Here is a 7,421-nt window from a genome sequence, read left to right on the forward strand (position 1 = left end):
TGCTTTTCAGAGAGTGGGGGCTGGGAGAGAGAAAGAGAGAGGAAGAGAAAGGGAAACATTAATGTGAGAGAGTCACATAGATTGGTTGCCTCCTGCACTAGCCCCGACTGGGGCTCAGGATCGAGCCTACAGCTGAGGTACATGCCCTTGGCTAGAATCGAACCGGGGACCCTTTAGTCTGCAGGCCGACGCTCTAACCACTGAGCCAAACCGGCTAGGGCTCTAAGTTACATTTTGATATTGATAATTTGATGACCTCATTCCTCCATCACAGAACGGCAGTGGAAGCACAATACATAAAGCCTGGAGGGAATATGGGACAGTGCCTGAAATATGACACTTGTAAGTGGTCAGAAAAATTAATATAAGGGCTCAGATTTAAGATTCCTCAACTCACTAAGCCCAGATGTAAAATGTTTTAGGATAAGGGAAACCAAGCTCTATTTAGATATATATTTTCTCATCTTTGGTCATATTCCATTATTTCACATAAGGATTCAGGCTGTACAGAAAAAGAAACAGAAACTCAAATCTTTCAAAAATTATTTGAAATAAAATATCTGACTTACTTTGCATTCTAGGTACATTGGAGCAGGCTAAGAACCCCACTGTGAGACGAATTCTACCCAGAGATCATTCTGATTTTTTTTAAAGTCAGAGACTTTCAAACATCTAAAATACATAATTTCCAAAAATTACATTTTTACTCAGATTTTCAAGGACACACCTTTTGTGCAACATGAAGTGAAGCTGTATTTTTTTTAGATCATAGAAAAAGAGGATTTTAAGATATTTTACAAAATATTGGACTCCATCCAGCATGGAACTTACTATTTCTCTAGTTAAGAATTTATACCTTCAGAATAAAAAATAAGACATCCTATTACTTCTTTAGGGTTCCCCTTCTCTTCTTCTTTTGTGTGTGAAGCTTTTTCATTTCCACTTTTCCCTGTATTTTGGAAGCTAAAGTATTTTTTATAGTCCTGGTCTTCAGAGAATGCTGATGACTCAAGATGTCTCCAGAAAATGTGATTAATCTCCAAAACAAAACTTAGCAACTTCTAATCATTTTTGGATACTCCCTCTACTCACAGTGCACTGTCATCAATATTGTATGTTTTCATCTTTTGAAGACTGAATTTAGGAGTTGAGAAATCCTTTGTCTTCTCTTAATCGTATCACGTTAACTTTTAGAGCTAGATCCTTTTTTATTTTGGTCAATTAACAGATAATTAATCTTAACATTGACAATTACATTCACTATGCTAACAAATATGACTTTTTTTCAACACCAGATGAGTTCTTCTGGATAAAATGTCAATTTGGTAATTGGATTGTGCAATCGCATTTGCAACAGTGAGTGAGGCACTGCAGCTTTAAAAAAAAGTTGTGGGACTATTAACAGATTTTTACATTTAAAAAATATTTTTATTTATTGATTTTGAGAGAGAGAAAGAGAAAGAGAGAGAAACATTGATTTGTTATTCCATTTATTTATGCATTCATTGGTTGCCTCTTGTATGTGCACTGACCGGGGATCAAACCCACAACCTTGATGTATGGAGACAATGCTCTAACCAACAGAGCTAGCCATCTAGGGCTATTAATAGGTTTTTATAAATATGCTTTCTAAACTATTTATTACAAATGTACTCTGCCAGATTTGTTTTTCTTTTTTGACCCCCTACACCCATTTCACCTATCCCCTACCCCCACCTTTGCAACTACAAATCTGTTTTCTGTATCTATGAGCTCCATTTTTTGTTTTCGTTTTTCAGATTCCACATATAAGTGAGACTGTATGGTATTTGTCATTCTCTGTCTGACATTTCACTTGGCATAATGACCCTGAGGTCCACCCTTGCTGTCACAAATGCAAGATTTCATTCTTTTTCATGGGTGAATAATATTCATATGTATGCCATATATATCACACATTCTTTTCACCCATTCAGTCATCCATGGACACTGAGGCTGTTTCCATGTCTTTGCAATTGTAAGTAATGCTGCAATGAACATGGGAGTGCATATATCTTTTTGAGTTAGCGTTTTTGTTTACTTTGGGTAAATACTCAGAAGTGGAATTGCTGGATCATATGGTAGTTCCATTTTTAATTTTTAAAGGACTCTTCATACTGTTTTCCATAGTGGCTGCACCAATTTACGTTCTCACAATGGTGCACAATTAACTGTTCCCTTTTCTACTCATCCTCGCCAACACTTATTTCTTTTTTTAAAATAACCATTTTAACAGGTGTGAGGTGATCTCTCATCATGGTTTTGCTTTGCATCTCCCTGATTATTGGTGATGCTGAGCATCTTTTCTGTACCTGTTGGCTACTTGTATGTCTTCTTTGGGAAAATGTCTATTCAGATCTGCTGCTCATTTTTAAAAAAATTTATTTTATTTTTTAAACTATATCTTTATTGATTTCAGAGAGAGGAAAGGAGATGGAGAGAGAGATAGAAACATCAGTGATGAGACAGTCGTCACTGATCGGCTGCCTCCTGCATGCCCCCCACTGGGGATGGAGCCCGCAACCCAGGCATGTGCCCTGACTGGGAATTGAATCGCGATTTCCTGGATCCTAGGTCGATGCTCAACTGTTGAGCCATGTCCAGCTGGGCTTGCTGCTCATTTTTTAATTTAATTGTTTGGGGCTTTTTTGCTATTAAGTTGTATGAATTCTCTATGTATTTGGGACATTAAACCCTTATCAGGTACATGATTTGCAAATATTTTCTCCCATTCAGCACATTGCCTTTTCATTGTTGATGGTTTCCTTGGTTGTGCAGAAGGTTTTTAGTTTGATGTAGCCCCATTTATTTATTTTTGCTTTTGTTGTCTGTTTTTTGGTGTCAGATCCAAAAAATCATTGCCAAGAATGATGTCAAGGAGCTTACCACCTATGTTTTCTTCTAGAAATTTTGTGGTTTCATATCTTACATTCAAGTCTTTCATCCATTTCCAGTTATTTTTGTGTGTGGTGTAAGATAGTGCTCCAGTTTCATTCTTTTGCATGTGGCTGTCCTGTTTTCCCAGCACCACTTACTGAGATGCCAGATATTAATTGATGTGTTTGCTAAGGAGATAGATTTGAAAATTCTCCCTTTACACACATACATCTCTGAAAGTAGATATTGATGACCAGGAGTTGGAGGGGTGGGGGAAATAGGGAGTGACTGCTAATGGGTATGTGGATTCTTTTTAAGATGATGAAAATGTTCTGGAATTAGATGGTTGCAGATGATGAATATACTAAAAACTATTGAATTGTATACTTTAAAAGGATGAATTTTATAGTATGTGAATTATATCTCAATTTAAAGAAAAAGGAATGAAGTAACTTTTGGGAATTCCAGTCTTAAGATCTTACACATAGGGTCTTTTTTTTTTTTGGCTGAGCCAGTTGAGATTTTATTTTGGAAAAAAACACTTGTTTTGGCTTTTATGTTGTGGACATAGGAAAAAGGTAGTCCCCCTGGCAGTAAACTCTCCCACCCCAAGGGTAAGCTGAGGACTGAGGCTGATCCTCAGGCGGGTCTCCTGTGCCCGCCGCTCCCCTGCGCAGCTCCTTTCCCGCAGGCTTGGAGGACAGGAGGGACAGCAGTAGTCATTCACTTAGGCAGGACATCAGATGATTAAGACAGGAGCTTCCCATCGTGGGTCTCAATCTTCACAACCACTGTCTTGGAGGAGCTGGTGTGGCTGAAGGAGCCAGAGCTCCCGCCAGAGCCCAAACTGGCCTGGAAGCCCATGCCACAGGTGAGGTTCCCATAAGATGGGCTCAGCACACCTGAGTAGCCGCTGGTGGTCTTGGTGTGGATACTCATGTTCTGCATCCCAGACTCCAACCGGTTCTCTTCGCCCTCCAGCAGACTCCTGTAGGTGACGATCTCCATGTCCAGGGCCAGCTTGACGTTCATGAGCTCCTGGTGCTCCTGCAGCTGCCGGGCCATGTCCTGCTTGGTGTTTTTCAGAGCAGATTCCAGCTCAGCCACCTTGGCCTGAGCGTCCTTGATGGCCAGCTCCCCACGCTGCTCGGCATCAGCGATGGCGGCCTCCGGGGAAGCCCTCAGGCCTTTGAGGCCCTCGATCTCAGCCTGGAATGGGCTGATGTTCCCGTTCATCTCAGAAATCTGTCTTTGTGCGGCGCAGGTCATCGCCATGCTTCCCAGCCAACATCTGCAGCTCCTCGTACTTAATCTGGTACATGGTCTCAGCCTCAGCCAGCTGCGGTTGGCGATCTCCTCGTATTGGGCCTTGACCTGGGCGATGATGCCGTCCAGGTCCAGGGAGCGGTTGTTATCCATGGACAGGACCACGGATGTGTTGGAGATCTGGGACTGCAGTCCACGAATCTCCTCTTCATACAGCTGCCTGTAGGAGGTGATCTCATCCGTCAGCCCTTCCAGGCGGGACTCCAACTCCACCTTGTTCATGTGAGCGTCATCCACGCCCTTCTTGAGGACAAATTCATTCCCCATCTCTGTGCGCTTGCTGATCTCATCCTCCTACTTATTCTTCAAGTCCTCCACCAGCCCCTGCATGTTGCCAGACACTGCCTCCAGCCTCAGTTTCTCCTGGGCCAGCGTGTCCAACTGCCGCCGAAGGTTGTTGATGTAGCTCTCAAACATGTTGTCCATGTTACTGCGAGTTGTCCTCTGCTGCTGCAGGAGGTTCCATTTGGTCTCCAAAATCTTATTCTTCTGCTCCAGGCTCCTCACCTTATCGATGAAGGAAGCAAACTTGTCTTTGAGGATCTTGATCTCCTTCTCCTGGTTGCGCACCGCCTGGATGTTGGGGTCCACAGCCACCTTCAAGGGGCTCAGCAGGCTCTGGTTCACTTGGAGAGCTGTGATGCTCCCCATACTCCCAGTCCCGCCGTGACCCCCGGCCAGACTCATGTTGGTGCCTAGGCCGACCCGGTAGGCGCTGCCCACCCGGGTAAAGGACAAGGAGCTGATGCGGTGCCGGGCCTACTCGTGTACGAGTGGCTGCTGAAGGCCCGGGGGCCAGAGGTGGACACCCTGTAGGTCTTCTGGGTCACCCTTGTGGACATGGTGAAGGCTGGAGTGGAGTCAAGGAACCAAACAGAGATTCGAGAAGGAACCAAAAGCTGCTTACACATAGAGTTTTTAAGGAAGATGTTCCAAAAGGTCACTGCATTCTTTTCTGAAAAGATATCTAGACTTTTGCCCAAAGGAGAATGAGTAATGTACACAAACCCCAAGCCTTGTTTGGAAAACCTGTTTCACTCGACTGATTTAATCTTTCTTGGAGTAACTTTTCCTTTTGTTTAAGATCTAAGAGTACCTGGGTGAGAACCATTTTCTGGCAAAGACTAATGGGGTTAAGCCCCAGGGAGCCTATGAAGTGCCCTCAACCTCTGTCATAGGAGTCCCCTGAAAGGAAACATTCAGAATCAGGGAACCCTTCCAGCTCCCAGAACAAAAGGCCTAGATATCCTCCATGGAGGCTCAGCCATAGGCCCTGGGCACCCCCTTCTGCTGGTCTCTTTGGTACTGTTGTTCAGCCCAGGCTGGGCCCAAGAGTGCCCAGAAACACAAAGCAGTGTTTAGACATTATGTTCAGTAGAGAAACCCTTTGATTTGTGGTGCTAAACTTTGATTCTCATTATAGTAAAAAGAATCAAAGTATGGTCTGGCCCAGAAAGGGAAGCTGCCCAGATTTTGGCATGTGTAGGTAGTATAAGGTTCTCTATTCCTACTGCCTGAACTGACTTCCCTTTCTCATCTTTGCTTGTCCTGACTTATCTGTCCTTCAAGATTAAGAAAGGACATGGGCTCTGGCGATAGTGTCCTATGTTCAAATCTTGGCCCTTCAACTTGTAACTATGGATGGATGAGCCATGTTGTCTTTCTGATCCCTTTTCCTCATGTGTAACAAGGCAACAATTACAGATTCAGGAGTTAGACTGCTTTAGTGTAAATCTAGGCTTTGTCAGTTATCATGGACGCTTCAACATTTTTCTAAGCTTCTTTGTTCTTCAGTTTCTTCTTCGGATCTTACACATTAGAGTTCTTAAGAAAGATATCCCAAAAGGTCACTGCATTCTTCTCAGAAAAATTATCTACCTATCTCAAAAGGTTTGAGGAGGTTTAAAATAACCCATATACAGCACACAAGAGAGTATCTGGCATTTGGCAAAAGCTCAGATGTTTGTTATAATTATTACCTTAGAACTACCTGTCCCACTCAAGAGTTAGTGGGCCCCCAATAGCAATGTTTCTATCATGGACAGTAAACCCCTGGCCATGGCTGATGGGACCAGAGGAGGACATCTGACTTGAGCTGGATGAGCCAATCAGGTTCCTCTGCTTAAGAATTTTAGCAGAGCCCAGCTGGGCATGGTTCAGTGGTTGAGCATCGACCTAGGATCCAGGCGATCAGGGTTCGATTACCGGTCAGGGCACATGCCCGGGTTGCAGGCTGCAGCTGATCAATGACTCTCTCATCATTGATGTTTCTATCTCTCTCTCTCCCTCTCCCTTCGTCTCTCTGAAATCAATAAAGATATATTAAAAAAAAAAAAGAATTTTAGCAGAGATATGCAGAGACAGAGTTGGAAGCTGTCATTTAATGCAGGGCCTATTATAAGAGGCAAGCACCCCAGAATCCTGCTGCTGTGGTCCCTGGAACTGCTATAACCCCAGGCTTTAAGAAGCCCGATAGGCTGGCCGGGTGTGGCTCAGCAGTTGAGCATTGACCTAAGATCCAAATCGCAGTTCGACTCCCGGTCAGAATACATGCCTGGGTTGTGGGCTCGATCCACTGTGGGGGCGTGCAGGAGGCAGCCGATCAATGATGACTCTCTCATCGTTGATGTTTCTATCTCTCTCTCCCTCTCCTTTCCTCTGTCTGAAATCAATAAAGACATATTTAAAAAAAAAATCATAAAAAACATTAAAAAAAAGAAGCCTGATAATTTAACTTATTGTATCCAGTGAGGTGCCCTAGAACTCTCGTTGGAACATCTTCTTTTTAAAAAAAATGTATCTTTATTGATTTCAGAGAGAGGAAGGGAGGGGGAGAGAGATACAAACATCAATGATGAGTCATTGATTGGCTGCCTCCTGCACGCCCCCTAATGCGGATTGAGCCCCTAACCCAGACATGTGCCCAACTGGGAATCTAGCCTGGATCTCCTGGATCATAGGTCGATGCTCAACTGCTAAGCCATGTCGGCAGGGCTAACATCTCCTTTTTTGGTCAAGCTTTTGGTTACTTGTAAGAAAAAGAAGTTTCAATTAATACAAATATATGTACTTTTGTATTGTTAGTTAATGCATGTGTATATCTATATAAAATTCAGTGGTATGAGGCATATTAATTAAGATAATGCTAGCTGCTTTAAGTGATAAACCCAAAACCTCAATGGTGTAACCCCATGTGATTT

At 43.2% G+C, this 7,421-nt stretch overlaps 1 pseudogene; it reads right to left on the reverse strand.

The window, feature by feature from the left end:
• Positions 1-3,577: 3,577 nt before the first annotated feature.
• Positions 3,578-5,063, reverse strand: LOC107542799 (keratin, type II cytoskeletal 8 pseudogene; annotated as a pseudogene).
• Positions 5,064-7,421: the final 2,358 nt, after the last annotated feature.

The sequence above is a fragment of the Miniopterus natalensis genome, chromosome 1 (assembly GCF_054644295.1).
Source record: "Miniopterus natalensis isolate mMinNat1 chromosome 1, mMinNat1.hap1, whole genome shotgun sequence".
Lineage (NCBI taxonomy): Eukaryota > Metazoa > Chordata > Mammalia > Chiroptera > Miniopteridae > Miniopterus > Miniopterus natalensis.